Source organism: Cavia porcellus, unplaced genomic scaffold (assembly GCF_034190915.1).
Source record: "Cavia porcellus strain 051 isolate PalLab524CR breed Dunkin Hartley unplaced genomic scaffold, mCavPor4.1 scaffold_4, whole genome shotgun sequence".
Lineage (NCBI taxonomy): Eukaryota > Metazoa > Chordata > Mammalia > Rodentia > Caviidae > Cavia > Cavia porcellus.
The window spans coordinates 9,226,831-9,248,120 of record NW_026947487.1 but is presented as its reverse complement, the minus strand read 5'-3'; the positions used below and the strand labels follow the sequence as shown (position 1 = coordinate 9,248,120).

The following is a 21,290-nucleotide window of genomic DNA, read 5'->3' as shown; positions in this document are numbered from 1 at the left end:
TCGCTGTTTTCAAGGTTTCTCACAGTTTCGTCTTTTGGTAATCACTCCATATAGTCGCACAACGCTCATTAAGAAGACGGTGAAATCTAGGTGTTGTGCGCTCCGTTTGGCAATAGCCAGCTGTCACAGGTTGTGGAGTCTGGTGGAGCAAAGTGGAGGTAGGGTCACTTGGCAGCGGTAATCCAGGCAAGGACCCAGGGAGGGCCAGTGGAGGTGTGGCAGAGAGCACAATTACAGACAAGGCAGCAGCATGGGTGGAAATGACACAGGATCCAAATCTCAGATCTCGCCATCCCATCCCTGCAGCACTGGGCGGGACCGGGCTGGTTTGCTCACTTGTAGTAATGAGATAGAATTTAAAAACTAATGATAGGTTAAAATGAGACCAAAAAAATTGGAGTTTTGCTTGCCTTTTTAAGAAATACTTAACATTGTACTTTTAAGAAACAAAAAAGTTACTCAAGCCTTTTCCTTTCTGGGAAATTCACTTAAATATAAAAAGAAAGTCCTAAAGGTGTTAAAGGTACAGTAAGTCTGTAAGTTGAGCCCTGGGCCTGTGCTTTTCACTTGGTACATCGTGTTTCCTTCCATAGAACCTGTCCTCAAGGAAGCAGCAGTATTACTGGGGAGCAGATCTCAACTTCAAACTAACCTAGCCTGCCAGATGGGGGACCTTGTTACTGGACTTCTGGGGAGCTGTGAGATCCTTCTAGAACCAAGTTTCTGTTGTCCTGAACAAAGAATTGGCTAAGTTGCACACAAAAGATAGCAAGGTTTTGGATTATTAAAGGCAGGAAAAGAAGTAGCTCTGCAGAGTGAGTGTGGGCCACCGAGAGAGCTTACCATGGCCATGAGATTAATGGCAGCTGTTTTTGCATCTCCTGTTCTGACATCAGATGTAGATGTCCCATCACAACCTGCTTAATCTGAGGGTCAGATTAACTGAGGAGAGCACTTTCTGATTGGTATCAGGTGCCAGGGTTGGAAATTCTGCACGCGTGTGCTGGGTCTCTGTGATAGACAGGTCACACCCGCTTGTCCAGCCAGCTGGCCAAACCCTAATCTCCTGTCTCAACCTGACAGCCTGTAAGAATCCACCTCCTGGATCATTCATCTTGAAGACACCATAAAAATACACAGATCATCAAGTTTCTCTGACTCACAAGGGCCCATGCTCTATTTCTTTGAGTGTGTACTTTTAAAATTTCTGCCTAATAAATCTCTTTGTGCCTCCTACCGACATATCCTGAAAATTCTTCTTCCATGATGGGAATCAGTGAACTTGCAACTCAATTCTATGGGTAGGATAGGAGGGGGAACCTCCTCAGACCTGTCCAGTGATAGCTGAGGAATTTTTTTTTTATTTTATGTGAAAATAAAACAAAATTTCACAACAAACTCATAAGAGAATAAGAATAGTTAATACACCATATAATTACCTTCAAAGTAGTTGCTCAGAGTATAAGACATAGACAGAAAGGATTCTTTTTCACAAAAAAAAAAAAAAGAAACGTACAGATGATAATGCCAAGCTTTCCTTTTAGTAAGCTAAGAGAAATTAGTAATATAAATGAAATGAGTTAGTATATATAGAAAAATACTTTTGAAATATCAAAATAGGTAGTTTATGGAATTATTTACACTTCTCCCTACTTCCTGTTTATCTGTTTTCTGTATTTGTGTTTATATTTTTTATCTCATATAGGAGAAACCATGGTTTACACTTGTGTGTTTGACTTACTTCACTTAATATATTTTCAAATTGCATCTATTTACCTATGAATGCCTCGAGTTCATTTTTAAGGCAGAATAGTACTCCAGTGTGTTAATACTACAGGACTACATTTTCCTTAAGCATTCATCTGATCATGAACATATATAAGTTGTTTCGAAGGTCTAACTTTTTCTAAATTGTGCTGCTATAAACGGGTATGTGTGTAACCCTGTGATATGATGATTTTAGTTCTTTTGGTAAGATACTTAGAAAGCAGAAAGCTGGTTCAAATAGAATTTCTAGTTTTTGTTTTTTGAGGAATTGCCACACTGATTTCCAGTGATTGTACTGCTTTACACTCCCACCAACAATACAGAAGGATTCCTTTTTCCCCCGCATCCTCATCAGCATTTATTTCTAGATTTTTTGATGATAGCCAGTCTTTCTTGCGTAAGATGGTAAACAGTATATTTTTAATTTTCGTTTTCTTGTGGCCAGCAGTGATGAGAATTCATTCATGTATACTTTGGCCTTTTATAACTTCTTCTTCTGAATAGTGTTTGTTGTTTCCATTCCCATTTTTTGACTGGGTCGGCAGAGGGATATTAACTGTCTCACAGGCCGTTGTATTAAATGGCAGTGACTTGATTCTTAGCCCCTTGCCTGATCATAGCCATTTGTAATAAACATTGGCTCCTCACCTTCCATCTGGGGCACTCACTAGGTACCACTGTACTTTTCCCTGCTTCCTATTTACCTACCTTCTATTTTACTCTGTATTTGTATGTGCCCTGCTGCAAGTTACTTCATCTTTCTGGACTTTGGTTTCTTTAGCTGTCTTCCTCACAGAACTGCAGGTCATGGTTCCAGTAAAGCCTAGTTTTCCTTTGGAAGCTTCATAGAGGACATAATCTCTAAGTCAAGTTACGATAAATAAAGAGTAGATGTTTTCTACATCTTGCAAGCTTCATAAGATTTCCATGTTATCATCCCATTCTATTTTCATTCTTTTCATTGTGTGTGTCAGCCTTGGGGACAGAGTGAGCAAGACACAGTGTGACACTGTTTGAAGCTCTTTGGGTATGGCTTACCATAGAACTTGCATGCGAATTAATGGTCCTTGAAAGCTCTATTAAATTGCAGTTTTTGTTGTAGCTGTAACCACAAATATTTTGAGCCATTGCAGCCACCTAAAGAATGGAATATACTAGAAACTCTTCTATTTTGACACCTGAACCATATCTCCCAGATTTTTTCTCTCTTGGAAACAATATAAAAATCATTTATTGGATTATTGGAAATGATGTTTTTTGCTACATTTTACTTGTAGTTCGTGGAAATGCACTCCCTCTCTTCTGTTATGCCTACACGTGCACATGTACGCGCACACACACACAGATCTCATAGTCACCCGATGAAGTCCAGAGAGGTCCCGCCCAAAGAAGACCTCAACCTGCTCAACTGTGATCCTGGACAAGCACCTCAGGATTTGTCAGTGAGAGGCATGGGCAGATTTATTAAGCCCATCAAAGAAGCACACACTCAGAAAGGACTGTGAGTGCTCCAGGGTGAGGCACCTTAGAATCTGGGACTGGGCACGGGGTATCCTCAGGACAGAGGATTTAGGGTGTGTGCTCCTAGTGTTCATCTGGTTATCCATAGTGGGCTATTTTACATGCAAACTACTTGCACGTGTTGGAAGTTTAGAGGTACAGTGCCTGGTTAACAATGCTTTATCCTGGAGGGTGGAAGCCTGTAGAATCTGTGAGCTTACACTATCAGAAGCACTGCTCCCAGTTTACAGTCTCTAAAGCTCTTAGTAATTTAGGAGTGAAGACCCTAGAAGAAAAAACAGGCCTGGGGCAAAAAAAGAAATTGTAACCCTTGGTGACTTTGATTGTGTCTTGACGCTGCAATTTTCTTGAAACAATTTTAGCATTACCTTCTCCTCATCTCCTTTCTGCCTTTGTATCTTCTCTCCTCACCATGACCTGCTTATGTTAAGCTTGACAGGATGTCAAGCAACAAAGGACTTGGTGTAAGGGTTTCCAGGGGAGCAAACACAGCCCTTGTGGTGTCCTGACTCTGTGGCAGTCATCTGCCCCGCCTGTCGCTGTTGCTGGTGTAGTAGGAGAAAGGCTGATAGGCAGTGGTCCAAGCATGATCTTGGTAGGAGCCTCAGCCCAGGACACCCCTCCACTCCATCAGCTGCTTCTTGTTGCTTAGAGTTCTGGTACTGTTACCTGTCGTCATGGTTGCATGGTTGTCCTCTCTCCCCTTCTGGGACACAGAAATCCCTCCCCGTCATGTTTGCCTTTTACCCAGGGAGAGCATGAAGCTTCTCTCCGTGTCTCCTGGAACCCTTCTTGGTTATCAAGCATGTTTTTCTCTGTCCCAGAGCTTCTGGCCTAAACTCTGCTGACGGAAATATGGGGGTGGGGTAGGTAAAGGGCAGGGAAGAGATTTTATAAACTGAAAGGCTGTCTGTTCTGCTCTCTGCTTCCTTTGGACCCTTGGAATCACATGGTCCTCAAGTGAGCCCTGGTTGGAATGGAGATAAAGTTTGTATGTGCAATCAGCAAATTAGATAAGAAACTCAAGGGATATAATTATAATCTCTGTCTTCTCTTGCTCTATCTACCTGTCTGTCTCTGTCTCCTCCCTCCCTTTCACAGTAATTCAGTAGAAGTTTCACTGCCCTTAGTTAAAAACTCAGATAGTCCCATTACTTTTCTGATCACCCCCAGGACCCTAGAAGTTGCCAACACAGAACTCAATTCAATTCTCAGTGTGCCCCGTGTGTGTCTAATCAAAGCTTCTGACTCTCTTTCAAGTTGAGTCTGCTCCCCTCTCTGAGCTAGAGTCTGCTCCAGGTGAGGGAGGAGAGTTTGGTTCCCTGTTCCTCTCTGGTCACACATCCTCCCTGGCTCAGTGACCAAGCGGCAGGAAAGTCCTTGCTTGCTGAGCGCTGTTAGATGCCTTTGCCAGGCGGGCTTGAAGGTCTACAGCAGGGACTCCTGTCATGGGCTGCTCTCGACTCTTTGGCAGCCCAGACCAGGCACACTAAACTGCATCTCCCCCAGCCACACAGTGTCTCCTCGCCCTGGTGCTGTCCTTTCTCCAGATCTGTTGTTCTCAGTGGTCCACTAGTGGGACCCTCTGCACTGGGGTTTTGCCCTTTGCCATGCATTTCTGTGCATGGAATTTCAGACCAGTCTGGCCTGGCTATCTCCCCAGCACATCTCTGGTCTTCTGTCTGGTCCACAAGAGATACTTACAGATCCTTTGTCCTGACCATGTCCAGGAGGATGGTGCCTGGCAGGAACTACTTTCCTCTTCTATCACAGCAGCTGGTCTTTTAGATTTTCCATGCTGGAAGTAAACACAGGGATCCAGGTCCAAGACACTGCAGGGAAACCAGGTCAAAGTCCCCAACAATCACCCCAAAAGTCCTCTCTCACAAGAACCCATTTCTTGGCCTTGCAGTGCTGGCATGGTTCTCTCCAAAAGTGCTCTTTGAAGTTCCACTTTCTTGAAACTTCTATCCTCAAACTGAGGATGGGATTTAAGAATCACATGATGAACGAAGCTGGGCACAGTGGTATGTGCCGGTAATCGCAGTTACTCAGGAGGCTGAGGCAAGAAGGATTGTAGGTTTGAAGCTGTCCTGGGCAACTTAGCAAGACCTTATCTCAGAATAAAGAAGTGGGCATTTGGGAAGCACTTATGACCAAAACCACAAATGGTTACTGAGCCCCGATGGTACCTTGAAGCCTGGTGCATCTTTATTATCACCTCCCAGACCAGCAGGAAGTCCTTTGCAGCCCTCTAGAACCTGGTGGTGAGCACTTCTTTCTGTTTCTGAAACAGTTGGTGAGCCAGAACCCTTGAGGTTTTGGTCCAATTTTGCCACCAGCTTATTGCCTCTCCCTAAATCCAGGGCTACGGGTAGATGTTCTCCAGTTCATTTTCTTCTCAAAGTCTACAGCTCTGTGGTGGGTCTGTGACTTTTTATCCTGAGGGTCAGAAGCAGTTTGTGAAGGAGGGTGTTCCTCTAGAGAGCAAGGGTTTCTTAGAGAAAGCATGATACATACACAGAGTCTGCACACTGGTCCCTGTATTCAGCCACTCTGGATACAGCTACAACTGCTGCTGTATAACCAGTTGTACAGTCCCCGGGTTAACTCTTTGCTCAGGATGTTACAGGAACCCCAGACCAAGCTCAGTGACAGACCAGGTCAGAAGTGATCTTCAGGATGCTAGCTTGTGTTTTCTGTTGAAAACAGCTACTTACACACGGGCTGTATGCTGTGTCCTTCTGCAAAGTGATGCAGACGCATTTCTGGAGCTTGGTGCTGCAGTCCTTCCAGTGCCCTTGGCTGTGGCATGGTTGAGCTCTCAAATGGGGGACATAGAGGAAAGCGTAACACATCTTTGAGTTGGGTAGCGTAGGTATTACATCCATTTTCCCTCTGTTGAGCATTCAGCATGTGTCAGGCAGGGCCATCTTCAGAGGAGAAAAAGGTGGACATGAGATGGGAAGAGATGGTGGTGGATATTTGTGAGTTAACTGGCTTTTTCTTAGGGATTAGTCAGTGCAATACCAAAAGGGATGTGACAAAAAATGTCTGTGTGAATTGCCAAGTGAGAAAATGGTGGTCTCGGGAAGGAATCGTGTTCTACCAATCCTACATCAGCGTGGCTTCCTGGACTTCCCTGTAGCTCCAAAGAGCTGCATTGTGGAACAAAGCTCAAGAGTGACTAATGGCCCTGACCTTCACACTTTTAATTCTAGGAAAGAGGTTGCTTGCAGGAATGAGGTCAGCCTAGTCACTCAAAACGAAGGCAGTGAAGGAAAACGCCCAATCTGTTTATAAATGTGCAAAACAATCCTCTAGACAAGCGATTACTCAAGCAAGATACTACTCACAGATGGTGGCTAGACCATTAATCACAGCGTACGCTGCTGGGTGAATGTGAGCACAGCAGGCCGAGGCAGAGTGGGCTGAGGGGCCTAATGTGCAGTCACCTGCCCTGAGGTCACTAGAGCATCCTCAGAGCCATGACCCACCGAGGGAATTTTCTTTTCACACTTGCCTTCTTGCTTTCTTGCTCCTTCCTAAACAGAACAGCTCCAAACTGTTACAAACGTGTGTACTGAGTCATAGAATAAAACTTTCTAATCAGATTCCCCCGGCATACCCTGGAGATTAAAGATGAGGTCCTCGTGCAGAAAGGCTCCTGTTTAGACGAGGAGGGAAGGCAGGGCGTGGGGTGAGGGTACAGAGTGTGCAAAGGCGAGCAACCCAAGGCAGGGGTGATCTTTGCTCCTCCTCTTCCTGACTGCCTTCTCGCCCCGGAGGGCCCCCATCTGTGTGCCCTTCTCTAAGCAGCCATCCCTGACTTCCAGGATTGGGCGCCCCACAGCTGCCTCTGCTTCCTCCTCTGCAGCTTTTCACACTGAGTCGTAACTGCCTTTTCAGATGTTTATGTCTTCACCCTGTCTTCCAGGCCCTTAGTGTGATGTCTGTGGGAACAAGAACCCTGCCTGCCTATGTCACTGTTGGCACAATGCTTGTTTGTTGACAGGTTCTGTAAACAGCACTGATGATGTCCTCATTGAGTGGAGATGGAGGATTATTTCAAGTCCAGGGAAAAGGACTGCAGCTGGCCCTGAGGGCTCAGTTAAGAACAAGAGCAGAGGGGGCTAGGGATTTAGCTCAGCGGCATAAGTGCTTGCCTTGCAAGCCTGTGGTCATGAGTTCAATCCCTGGTACCAGTAAAAAAAAAAAAAAAAAAAAAAAGAACAAGAGCGGAGGGGCTGGGGATTTAGCTCAGCAGCATAAGCCCCTGCCTTGCAAGCACGTGGTCGTGAGTTTGATCTCTGGTACCGATAAAAAAATGAAAAAACAAAAAGAACAAGAGCAGAAATGACATGGATCCCTAGGGCAGTGGTTCTCAAAGTGTGGTCCCTCGGCTAGAACCATCAGTACTACTGGAAAGTCCATGCTCTCCCTACCCTTGCTAACTCGGGGACTCTGGAGGGGGATGCTGGAAATAGGGGTTAATAAACTATCCAAGTGGCCACTGAACTCTCATAGACTCCCTCAGCCATGCTGGTGACTTTGAGGCCAGGCACAGCAAATGGAATTAATCTCACACGCTTCTTTCAGTTGATTGGTAGTGGCTGCTTAGAGCTCTTGTGTGAAGGATTCTGATGCCATGACTGTGTCCAGGGTGAAAGGTACCATGACCGAGCTTAGTGATGTCCACCAAGCAGGAGGAAGGAGTCCTCAGGACCTTGCAACTGCCCTCTGCCTTCTAGAACCAGGCCTGAATTTATGCAGGATGCAATAGAGCCCGTGCTCAGGCCTGAAGGTTGCCCAGGGGTTCTGTTCTGACCGTCGTGCTCTGGGTTTCCAGCTCAGGCCCTGTTTGTGTGCCCTGTTTATGTGCCCTGCCCCTTGACCCCTTTACACTAGTGTGGCTGTCACTGGGTCTTTTGCATCTGCGCTGGACCTGTCCGTATGACCATACCCTCCCCCTCTCCAGTCTTGGTTGACGTCCTTCCCTGTCAATGTTTGACCGATGCCCCCAACCCTTGTTCTGAGTGTGACCATTTTCTGACCACCCACTCTGGGCAGGTCAGATCCTACAGCTCTCTCCTTGGACACGCATAATACTGATGTGTGCTGAGAAAAACCAGTCCATTCTCTTTGCTGCCATTTGCAAACTCTTCACCGCAGTCAGTTGTGCAGGTGTTTACATGGTAGTCCCGGCCGTGGCCAGCTGCTCCAGTTATCTAAGAGAGGAGTCCTAGTGATGGGGCTCATAGAGGCAGAGGCACTGTGGTCACAGTGTGAAAAACTGAGAGGTCAGGTGCATTAAGAACATCTTGGATTGGCTGCTGGTTCACACTTGCTGGGATCAGATTGTGCATAGTTCCAGTCTCCTGGCTCTGGAGCTTGGCCTTCACGCTGCAGGAGGGACCAACAGAGGCTCTGGTGGGCAGTGGGACTGTTAGGAGCTTTTCGGCACAATAAAGGACTAGAATATAAAAGTAAAAGTGGGGGCTGGGGATTTAGCTCAGCGGCATAAGCACCTGCCTTGCAAGCAGGCAGTCGTGAGTTCAATCCCTGGTACCAATAAAAAGAAAAAGACAAAAAAAAAAAAAAAAAAAATGTTAAAGTGGCCTAAGGACGTGGAGAGAAGCCATAACTGGGAGGGGTCTGGGTTTTTTTCTCTACCCTAGATATGGAGTATGGGACATATGTAACCTTTGGGTGGTGCTTAGGGCCAACATTGATGACATGAGAGGAGCGGATTGGAATCTTCTTCGCCTGCACTGGGAAAGGAAAAGGAAGTTGTAATAGGGGAAGGAGGAAGTGACCTCAGGGTAAATATCCCTGATTTGGCTTTCCACCGCCATAATGTCCTGTAACTTATTCTAGGGCAAAACTCTTTCAATGATGCTTCCAGGAGGCACTGTGGGAGTCTGAATCTAAGAGAGCATGCAGGGAAGACCAAGCAGTGGCCACTGCATTATTCAGGCCCAACACAGCACTGGCTGTGGACATAGAAGAAGCCCAAGATGTAAAAGGATGCTGCGGGCTCCCTAGAGGGCACGCAGGGTGGCTGACTCGGTGCAGTGGGAAGGGCAGAGGCGAGTCAGGACACTGGAGTAAGAATAGCATCGTAGAAAGAGAGAAGAGCAGAGCGAGAGGAAGCTCAGAACTCGAGCTTAGTAGTCAGTGAGTTTGAGGGGAGTGGGGTGGCCCAAGAACAGGGACAGAGTGTTGGGCAGGCCTCATGGGGAGTGTGAGGGCTAGGCTGATCCAGATAAGGGGGGGTCTCCCCTCCACAGGAGAGTGCAGGAAAGAGGAGCGGGGAAGGGAGAGAGCCATTGTGGAGGTGAGGCCTGGCTTTCCAGGGTGGCTGCATGGGCCGGGTGAAGACGCCAACCAGAAGGGAGCGGCCCAAGCGCAGGGTGCCAGGAGGTAGCAGTGGTGGAATGCAGAGGGCACAGAGGGTGCTGGGGTCTGGTGGGCTGCTCCACAGTAAGATATCACGGAGAGGAAAAGAGAAAGAGATGGGCCATCCAGGGGTGCGTGTGCAACCTGACTGTCTTCATGGAGACCCTTTTACTGGCAAATTCATAGGTCATTCTGAGCCTGGAACTTGGTGACAGAGAGATCATTCTTTAAAATCCCCTACTTATGATCATACTCGTTCCATTCATTCAGATTCTGTTTCTCTGTGTCTGTGTCTGTGTCTGTCTGTCTGTCTGTCTGTCGCTGTCTCTCTCTCTCTCTCTCTCTCTCTCTCTCACACCCACACACACACACACACCCACACACACCTCCCTGATACACACCTTTCCATCAATGACTTCTGAAAGCCAACATGAAAGTAGTAGAACATAAACTGTTCTGCCATTTGCCTCTGACATAGTGGCCGAGTCGTTCTTCACCCAGTGGCAGCATAGGCATCTGTATTATTTTGACTTTAGGGTATTTTTGCCATAACTATGTTAACTCTAAACAGGAATGATTTGCATCTTTAACTATGACCACTTTGCGGTAGATGGTGGTAAAGCAGCTTTTCCTAGCAGTATCAGTGCATTGTGACAGTTTTCTCTCAGGAGGGAGGATATGAGGGAGGAGGAAAGCTTTGCATGTTTCTTGGAAAGCCTCCAGCAAGGTGGCCTGGGGAGCTCCCCACACCCTCCGATGAGTGAGGGGCCAGGACTTTGGCAAGGAGATTGTCAGCCAGCTTTTCTCCACATCAGGCTGTAGAGAAGGACTCTGGCTGGTCTCTTCCAGTTCAGCCAGCATTTATAGGGTACCTGCCATGGGACACAAAGGTGTCGTGGCTAGAAGGAGAATGGTTCCACCATTCTTGGGGAGCTCAGAATGTCAGCAGGTCGAAGGGCAAGAAACCAACACACTGCAGCAATTCTGTGTGTAAGGTGCTAAGTGCTAGAGTCAGTCTTGCCAGACGCAAGGTTCTGCTCCATTATGCTTTTGCTTCCTGCTGCAGTAAGCCTAGACATTAGCCATACTGAAAGCATAGGCTTTAGTGGATCTCTTATTGTTGTGAGTCATTGCTTAGTCACCCTAATTCTTTCTCCTAGGTCTCAGAAGAGAGCTTGATTTACGCCAGTTGTTGGGGTCACAGGCTTTGTAAGGTTTCTGCTGCAGGATTAGGCAGATGTGGTGTGAGAGAGCTGGTATTGTTCCTTTGCTATTCTGATTGTCTCAAGCTTTGTTTGGATCTAGTGCAGTTGATGGGGGTGGAGGACAAGGACAAGGCAGTCACCTCTGCAGCACCAGCTTTTCCTTTGGGACGGGTGGAGCTGCCCAGCTCTCTGAAATGTCATGCTTCTTCTTTTTTTATTGTCACACCAGCTGGCCCAACCCCAGCCCTCCTTTCCTAAGAAGAAGGCACTTTTCATGCCAATGTGAGGCACATGGCTTCTTCCCATATCCATGCCCTTTTTCTCTGTCCTGCATATGTAAAATAGACTAGAGCCATTCTAACCTCCTTCCTGTTCAGGGAAAGAGAGAGGCCTAGAAAGCTGTGAGTGTAACATGAGCAACCACAGCTCTGTCCATAGAATTTTGAGTTCCCATTTAAAAAATGAATGGCAGAGTGGAGATCATGCTGAAGAGGAAGGAGAGGAAAGTGATGGTTAAGGAGCAAATGAAGAAACTGATATGACAGAAATTGTGTGCTCTTTGTGGAAAAGAGGGGCCCTGATTTGGTACACAATAGGATTTCCTGGGACTCTGTTTTCTGTCACTGTAACAAAATACCTGAGATAAACAACTTATGCCAGAAAAAAAAGTTTATTTTGGCTCACAGTTTTGCAGGTGCCAGTCCATGATCACTTGGCTCTGTTGCCTTGGCCTGTGATGGCTCAAGTCTTTATGGGGTAGGGATGCAAAACTACTTGCCTTGTAGCCAAGGAGCAAAAGAAAAGGACTGGGGTCCAGTTTCCCCTCCAAGGGATGCCTCCAAAGACCCAAAGACTCCCGCTTGGCCTCCGTTTCGAAAGTTCTTTCAGCACATTAAGATCCAAAGTGTCAGCAGGCTCTTGTTCCTTGAGTGGCTGTGCAATCCTATTGGATAAACGCCCAAAAAGCAAGAACTGTGGAAACACCAGAAACAAAAGGGTAGCAGCCCAGAGATTTGAGGGTCTATTTGCTTCAAAAATCGAAGACAAACAGGCAGGTACTGAACAGTTTGCCCAGCCAAATCAAGGAACTGTTACTGTGAACAGCTAGATCAGAATTCAAAGGATGCAGTCTAAGGAGGACTGGAAACTTGGGCCTCAAGGTGAACTATTTCTGGGGTCAGCACAGGTCCAACCCTGGGGGGACCCAGAGATAGTGTGGAAGGTACTGCAAAGGCCATGGGAATAGAAATCTTTGGGGACCTTTGGGGAAAGGAAAAGGGGGCTGTGGTGTGAATAAAATGATGACACATATAAAAGAGTAAACGGAAATGCAAATTTGACTTTGATTTACAGAAAAATTAAACTATCATTGTTTACAGATGCCTGAATTTCCAGCAGGTGGAGATGTTAGCACATGAAAGAGAAATGTGACTGGTAGACCCAGTCCCCAACTCCCCTCACCTTCTCTAGAACAGCACCAGGAGTGAGAGGCAAAGAGGATCCCTGAAACGTGCAGACTCACCAGCTTTAAATCATTAGCGCTTTTAAAAAACTAAGTGAGACTCCGATTTCTAATTCCGAGGGTTAGCTTTCTAAATAATGTAAGCATTAACCGCATGGCTCCTTGTCTGGGGAGCTTTTGTTTTCAAAGGCTGTGTTTGGAAACTGTAGACAGAAAAGCATTCTGTTGCCTTCTAATCAACATACATTTGCATTACAGTACTTGCTACGTTAGGAGTTGGGGTTCCAGGGTTTTGTCTCTAGACATTCCCTCGTGGTCCTGGGCATAGGGTCAAGTTGTTGTCGCAGCATGCTTGCTTTCTGTTTTGGGCTTCTGAGCACTGGGGCAGGAGGCTTTTATCACACGGTAGGAGCACTGAATAGCTGTGCTCTGGAGGGTGGTGTTGGGGCGGGAGTAACTCATTAACATTAAACGCCCAGCCTGGGGAGTTATAGAAAGGGATCTTTTTGACAGGCAGCGTTGTCTGGGTGATCCAGGTGTTGGGGAAACACTTTCAGATCCACTGAGGATGTTGTAGTGAGTCTTTCTCTCCAAACCAAAGGATCCCAAAAGCCAAGGCTTATGCAGGGAGTAGCGGTAGACAAGGCAACACTGGCCCAGGCTTAAAGGGGATTTTTGTTTTTTTAGAACTTGTTTTTTTCCCCCCAGCATCTTTTTCCTGATGACTGTAATCAAAAGAACTCCAAATCCATTCAAATCTATGTTTTTAGGAGGTAGAGACAGGTCTTTTCCAGGATTTAGTGGTGGAATAAAGGGGAAGGGGAAGGAGGGGTCAAAGGGTATGAATCATGTCAGCTGGTTCTGCCTGATGTTCCCAAAAATGTGCCAGTCATACAAAGACACCAATTTCATGCCAAACCAATTTCATGTCTGTGTTATCATTGTAAAAAAATTTTTTAAAGAGTCTTGTTAATTGTGTATACAGCAAAGGCTTATAAATAAATATTTATGGTCTGGCCAGGGAATCTCAGGCATGTCGCATAGAATCCTGACCAACAAGGTTCAGAAGAACAGTACAGGTGGACCTCTCTTCATCTCCCTCTTGGTTCAAGCAGAGGTTATCCTCCCAGGCCTGGTAACCTCTTGTCGCCTGCAGGGCAGGCATAGCTGGACTTTTTGATCTTCTATTTTTTCTGTCCACCCAAGGCTACTTAATCTCTCTGGGGACAAGTGGAGACATTTGTTATTTGACCATCAACAGCTAATAGTTTTTGTGGTTTCCTCACATACACAGAGGACAAATCAAACCTGCACTCAGGATATCACACGTTCTCAGTAAAACCTGAGCCTTTCACAAGAACTGACTTGACTTTGTTTCGTATAAATCATCTGTTTGCATTTGTCCAGAAGGAGGCAATCAATATGGGTTTTTAACACTCTCGAGGGCTTCTTAGATTTCCATTGGGTAGCGGGTTGGTTCCTTCCCCTCCTCCTCCGTTACTCACCAGCGCTGAGACCCACTGTGTGCCGGGCACTTTGCAGCAGGAGAGCAAGGTGGGAGATGAAAACAGCTCCTGGACCCGTGGGAAACCTGGCAGCCTTCACACTCGCCTCATTGTCTTTGGGTTTGTAACAGCATCTTCATTCCCAAAGGATGGCTGAGTTTTCGCTCTGCTCCAGTGTGTTCCTTTCTGGAAGGCTTTTTGTTTTTTAGCTTTTTCAGGTTGTCCATCTACAGATGAAAAGGGAAAGAAGAGAAACCAGAAAAGCGAGTCTTCCTAGAGCAGATTGACTCACTGCTCAGCCTGGCTCCTGGAGTTTGACCTTCAGTTTTAATTACTTGTTTTATTAAGAGCAATCTGTTCATTAGCTCCTTTGGAATGTGTGTGTGTGTGTGTGTGTGTGTGTGTGTGTGTGTGTGTATTGACAGTTTTGAATGCTCATGGCATATTGGTTTCCTTTTTCCAAATTGTAAAATACACATAACATAAAATTTACCATTTTTAAACCGGGCATGGTGGGTGGCACACTCCTGTAATCCCAGCACTCGTGAGGGTGAGTCAGGAGATTGTCGCAAGTTCGAGACTAGCCTGAGCTACAAAGTGAGACCCTGTTTCAAAAGACAAAAATAAATGAATAAGTAAATAAATTACCTTTTTAACCATTTTTAAATGTACAGTCCAGTAGGGGTGCAGGCATTCATGTTGTTGTATAGAACTCTTTTCATCTTGTAGAACTGAAATTCCGTACCCATTGTATAGTAACTCCCCATTTCCCACTTTCTCTAGCCCCTGGCAACCATTATTTGCTCTATTTTCTGTCCCTGTGAATTTGAACACACTACATACCTCACTGAAATAGAGTCGTATGTTGTTTGTCATTTGTGACTGATTTATTTCACTCAGCATAATGTGCTCAAGTTTTATTCATGCTGTGCCATGGATTTGAATGTTTCTCTCTTTAAAGACTAAATAGTATTCCATTGTGTTTATACCACTTTTTTTTGTCTTTTTGAGACAGGGTCTCGCCATGCAGTTCAGACTGGCCTTGAGCTCACTTTGTAGCACAGGCTGGTCTCGAACTCGCAGCAATCCTTCTGCCTCAGCCTCCCAAGTGCTGGGATTACAGGCATGAGCCACCACGCCCGGCTCTTTATACCACATTTTGTTTCCCCATTCAGTGCTTGATAGATCCATGGTTGCTTCAACCTTTTGGCTGTGTTAATGATGTTGCTATGAATATGAGTGTACAAATACTTGTCAAAGACTACTCTCAGTTCTTTGGATATACAATCAAAAGTAGAATTGCCGAACCATATGGTATTTCCATTTCTAATTCTTCGAGAACTAACTGCCTTACTGTTTTCCATACTAGCTGTTCCCTTTTTACATTCCTACCAACAGTATACAATAACAGTATACAAGGGTTCCAGTCTCCTTGCCTGCACTTGTTCTGTTCTGTATTGTTTTTAGAAGTAGCCTTTCTGATAAATGTAAGGTGTTAGCTCCATTTTTAAGGGTAAAAGAGTAAAACAGAATGAATAACAGTCTCAGCAATCTCCCCATGCAGGTTAGGGAACATTTGCCTTTATGCATCCTTTATCAAGACCCAAACAGGATGGGCCCAGTATGGTGTAGACCAAAGGCTTAGGAGAGCTTATGTGTATTTCCTCCCAGTTTATGTTATCTAATTTGACTGCCATGCGACTGTCTGCTTTCGGTGAACCATTCATATGGACTTCACTAGACTGGGAAACCAAGAAGCAATTAGAACATGAAGAGTGACACTGCTGGAAGATCACATAGACAAGCTATGGAAGTTTGACAGTCTCTCAGTCTATAGAGATTAAATTCGGTTTTGGTTAAAAAAAAATTCGGTTTTGGTCTTCTATCTCCCTGTATCTCCTTTATTGTATAGTTTTCCTCTGACCTCCAGCATTCTGAAAGAGGCCTTGAATGTCCTTGATCTAAATGCTCACTTGTTTGTCAAAGCTCTGCCTGCAGAGTAATTTATAATATCGAGTTACCCAATGATTTTGCTTATATTCTGATCTTCATAGTACAGTGGAAAGGGCACTGGGATTACTCAGTCAGAAACATCACATTCTTCCCCAGCAAATATGTTGATTTAGACACAATCCTGCAAACCCCCCCCCAATCATTTAGGTAATTATGGCTGGCTAAATCTATCAAAAAGAAAAACAGAGTACCAGGCTATAGATCACCGTGACAGTAGGAGGGAAAAATCCACAAAGGCTCTTATGTATACCCTATGTGTGTGTCCCTCCAGATTCCAGATATCTTGGTCAGCTGACACAAACTTATCGCTGCAGCTGAACATGCGTGTTGGCAGGAATGCTTGCTGAAGGAAAAGAGTAGTGAGTCGGCAAGCGTCAGAAGGTGACGGCTGGGCCTGGGCTGCGGGAGATGATGGTGTTTCAGAATACAGGAGACTGGGGCCTTGGGCCCATAGCGGCCTCCCAAGGAGGAAGGTTAAGACTATCTCTCTGTGCAGATCCAATAACAAAAAGAAACCTCCAGGTGGCTGTTTGCAGGAGCCATGACAAAAAGTAAAATAGGATAATGAGACCCTGAGCCTCATTCCCCAGGTTTGTGTCCTCAGCAGCTGGAGTCCTGAAGAACAGCCAGAAAGCTGTGGAGCTTTTCTGGCAGCTTTTTTCTTGCAGGCATATTTGCACTTGGCCTTGCTTCTATAATGATTGTCAGAGGTACTGATCAGAGCTCAGATAATTAGCTCAGAAGGGCTCTGGTGACAGCACAGCCATTTACTACCAGACAGTTTACTACCAAAGGGTGAGGGAGACTTTTAATAAAAGCTGGAGACTACTGGGGCCTACCGCCTAGCTCAGCTTTCTCTGCCAAGAGCTGCCACCTTGTGATAAAGGTACATACTTCCATGTCTGAGATTCTTAAAAAGCTTCCAAAGGCAGGCATTCCACACCTTCCCTCAGCATCCAGTTTCAGCACAGAAAAGGAAGCTAGCTTTTATTGAATGGTGGTGCTTTTACAAGAATTAACTTTACTGACACTTGGTCAAGTCCTTGAGATAAGCATTTTAAAACTCATTTTGGCCAGAGAAGAAAAGCAAGGCTGGGGGCTGGGGGTTTAGCTCAGCAGGCATAAGTGCCTGCCTTGCAAGCAGGCAGTCGTGAGTTTGATCCCTGGTACCGATAAAAAGGAAAAAGACAAAAAAGACAAAAAAAAAAAGAAAAGAAAAGCAAGTCTGATAGATAAAATTTTTCCAGTAGTACAAGCTTAAATAGTGACAAAACTCACACTGCAGTACAGGTAAGGACCGTGCAAAATTGTACTCTTTCTCTTGTATTTATGCCTTTCAGTAGGTTCTCGAGTGCTTGGGAGTTTGTCTGAAGGTCTGATCAGCATCTTGTGTTTCTTTTGTTTTTTTCTTTTTCAGACTCATTGTGTAACCCAGGCTGGCCACGGTAATCCTCTTGTCTCAGCTTCCCGAGTGCTGGGATTACAGGCGTGTACACTATGCCCCGCTGTTGCATTTCTTTTAATACAATTGCATTTTGAAGGACCAAAAAGCCCTTGGCTGGGGAGCCCGAATGCTGGCAGTAGTCAGTTTTACAAAGCAGCCTGGGGTCTCAGTGAGCTCCAGAGCCAGGCTACACCTCATTTAACTCAGTGGCTGCTGTCCAAATTGTCCCACGGTCAAGAAGTGGGCTGCTTTTCATGCCTCTTCTGTACACATCTTTGTTTTTTCCTTTTGTCTTTGCCCATCCTTTCCCCCAAATACCATGAAATACTGTTGCCGCCTGAGGTTTCAATTAGGTTCTGGCATGATGAGCTCATGCCACGCTTTGTGTGGCCCCCAACAAGAACATCCTTCCTGGTGCTTCCTTTGAGAGGGAGCCGGGGCTGCTGAATCCCCTTTTCAGGCTGCCACAAGGGAACCTCCGTTTCTCATTTGTCCAAACCCTTGTTTGTCTTTGGGGAAATGAAATGCTAGCATTTGATTGTGACTGGGATAGACTGACATCTTTTAAAGTCTGTGCAGGAATGAAAGGCGAGCTTAACTGGGGTGGGGTGACGGGGAAGGTTATTCTCCTTGCATTGAGGCTGCATTCATTTATTCGTTTGGTAAATAGTGATGGAGGGACTGCCCCTGCCTTTTTCTCCTGGTGGTTGTGCATATTTCGATAGAACGTGTCCTGCCTGCAGAAAGAACCTGCAAAAGTCTCTTAGCAAATAACTGGGGCCTGAAGGGGTTGAAGGTGGCTTGGTAGTGAGTCCCTTCAGGGCCATCATTTCCATCTTAGGGTGAAAAGGAGCATTTTCCACACTTGCCATATAAATCCAATGGGCCTCAGAAATAAACTCACCAGGCCACTAAAGAGATGAACCTTGGTTCCCAGGCTCTTGTCAACCCCAGGGAAAAGGCTAGAGTGTGATAGGTTGGTAGCGGCCACTTTCTGGTACCCTTTGTGTCTGGGCCTGTGTTTGCATGTGCAAATGGCTCTCACTCTGTCTGACTCGCTGTTGATTTTGTTGTGAAAGCTCCTGGGTATCTGGTATTGTGTCCATTCATGTGCCCCTGTACAGAGGCATGTAAATGAGCTTGTTAATTCAACTGAGCAATTGATTAAGCTGTTTTTTAATGTGCTCAGCACTGCCCTAGGCACAGCAGGGAGGCATGAAAGCAGGCCAGCTGGTCTCTGTGACCTTGAACAACACCTAGCACCTTTCTGAGCCCCCTAATTTCTTTCAGGGCTTGCAGATAGGTGATCAGTGAGATGGAAAGATATAAACCAACTGAAAGATAAGACCCATTGGGATTAAGAATGCAAGTGAGTTATTTAGAGAAATAGGCTGAGTTGTATCCAGAGTAAGGTTGCCCAGTTAAACTTAACTTTCAGGTAAACAGTGACTTTGTGGTTAATTTTAAGCATTTAGTATATAGGTATCCCATGCATCAAAGGTTGTATACCTGGACCATTTCCCTGAGCATCCTGTAGGTTATCCAGCAATCTTGATCCAGTGAGACCAGGTAGACTAGGTATTTAACAGAGGGCCTCCCCTCCAGGATGTCTTTCTTTGCTGGCCTTCTTTCCATGCTTGCTGCATTGTACAGGTAAAGACCAACGCTTGGACTCTTCGCTCCGTCATCTCTCCTCAAGCTACTCCTGCTCACCCTCTCATTTCAGCCTTCCCTAGTATGGCACTTCCTGATGCCCTAGACCACTGCTTCCTGTTACAGACTTCCAAGGGACACTCAGCCTTCCCAGCACTTGTCACAGCCTGTGCTTCACACAGTTACTTGTGTTTGGTGGATTTAATGACATTCATTCCAGCCGCTCTGACATCTCTACTGCCTCCTAATTACTCGGGGTTAGACAGATATTCTTTAAGCAAATGACAGGGTAAAAGGCTGCCCAGGGATGGAGCTCAGTGCTAAAGGTAGGGTTAGTGAAGGAGACATTGGGATTGGAGAGCACAATCCATGTGTAGCACTGCCGAGGTGAGAATGGCCGTGGTGTGTGCAGTCAAGTGTTTGGTCTAGGATGTGATTGTGGAGAGCAGCATCGTAGAAACTGTCTGAGGGGCTGGTCATAGATATCTTGATGTAGCAAAGGACTAGGGTGATTTTGAGGGGAGTCTTCAGGGAGCCTCTGAGGACCATGTGGTGAAGGTGGCAAAGAGCACCTGCTAGGAAGCCCCCAAGAACTCCTGCTGCCTCACAGGCACAAAGCTGGCACAAGTTCAGGCAGGGCACAGAGACTGAGAGGAGAGGCAATCCCCACACGTCATTCCTCACTCAGAAGCTGAGGCTGTGTGTGGGGTTTCCTGGGGGTTCCCCAGGGTTCTGAGAAGATACCATGCCAGTACATTTTTGTTGTAAAGCCATCCAAACTTTCTTCCTCCCAAAGCTCTTTTTTTCATGGTCTCCACTATCTTCTCCCCGTGTTTAGGGAACAGTGGGTACCTCTTTTGACCCCACTTGTTGGTTTTCAGGTATATGGACTTGTTACATCTGCCTGTATGTTCATGCTTTCAGCTTTCCTACCCTGATGGGATACCCTTCATGTGCATCAGTTTCCCAGCACTGTGACAAAATATTGAGGAAATCAACTCAGGAAGAGGAAAAACGTATTTTGGCTCATGGTTTTAGAGGTTTCAGTCCATGGTTACTTGTTTTTGCTGCCTTTGGGTCTGTGGTGAGGCAGCACATCATGGTGCCATCCCATGACGGAAGAGGCCGCTTACCTCCTGGTGGCTGGGGAAGCAGAGAGGAGAAGGGGCTAGCATCAGTGACTCTGGGAATACACCCTGGCTGACCTAATTTTTTCCATGAGGTCCCACCTCCTACATGTTCCGTCACCTTTTAGTTGCATTATGGGCTGAGAGCCAAGCTTCAACACGTGGGCATTTAGAGGACTTTCTATTTTTGGCATTACTGGGGGTCAAACCCAGAGGTGTGTTTACCACTGTGGTAGTGCACTGTATTTATTATTTTGAGATAAGGTCTTGCTAAATTGCTTAGGCTGGATTTGAATTTATAGTCCTTCTGCCTCAGCCTCACAGAGTGTTATAAGAGTGTTAGATTATAAGAGTGTACCAATAGTCTTGCTCTTTAGGGGATATTTATATTGTGTTCTTACTGCTATTGACTGCTTTGGCCTAGTACCAACAGACTCTGAAGGATACATATTTATCACTTACATACCTGTGCATTATATGCATGTGTATATACACACATAAACACAAAATATTCATATCAGTATATATGCACATAATTCATAAATCCACAATATACTTTATTCATGCTATATATAAAACATATGTTTTCACATATACTCACATATACATGCACAGAAACATGTACACATACATATATATGTGTTTTGCTAAGATGATATAGCAACAAGGAATTAAGTCAAGCTATCTGCCTTAGGTATTGCTTCTGGAGAAATGTTATTATTTCCTCTGCCTTGGTTTCTCTGGCTCTGAGATCTTTACAGAACAATTTGTACCAGAGACTGCTTCCCTGATTTCCTTCTTACAGCTCTCAACAGCCTCAGTCTTGACAAGAAAATCTAGTTTTTCTAGAGGATGCCTAGTTTTTCTGAAGGATATGTATGTAATCCATATTTTAATATGTATATATCTGCCTGGATAGGTATATGATTTCCCAAGCCATAAGAAACTTGTATGACCTCCTGTCTCTATTGAAGCTGTCAAGCTGCTTCCTTGACATTTGGCCAAACCGGCTTTCTCCTGACAGAACCTCTTTCAGATTTTCATGTTTTATTAAATATAGCATTTTAAGATGTAACACTGCATGTCACACAGCTTGAGCAACGTAGTTTTTCTTCTATGACATTTGTTTTCAGTATTTTTTCCTGATTTCAATTTACTGTGACATGGGAGAAAAAGGAAATATTTCAGAAGAGG

The 21,290-nt window shown here is 45.4% G+C and overlaps 1 protein-coding gene and 1 long non-coding RNA gene across 4 annotated transcripts in view; one reads left to right on the top strand and one right to left on the bottom strand.

The window, feature by feature from the left end:
- Thsd4 (thrombospondin type 1 domain containing 4) overlaps positions 1 to 21,290 on the top strand; it is a 537,636-nt gene that overhangs the window by 215,704 nt on the left and 300,642 nt on the right. The gene's annotated exons all lie outside the window — the stretch shown is intronic.
- LOC134475561 (uncharacterized) lies at positions 11,544 to 14,154 on the bottom strand. The gene is made up of 2 exons (XR_010046729.1): positions 13,860 to 14,154; positions 11,544 to 11,864 (listed from the first exon to the last, which is right to left on the bottom strand). It is a non-coding gene; the product is annotated as an uncharacterized LOC134475561 (long non-coding RNA).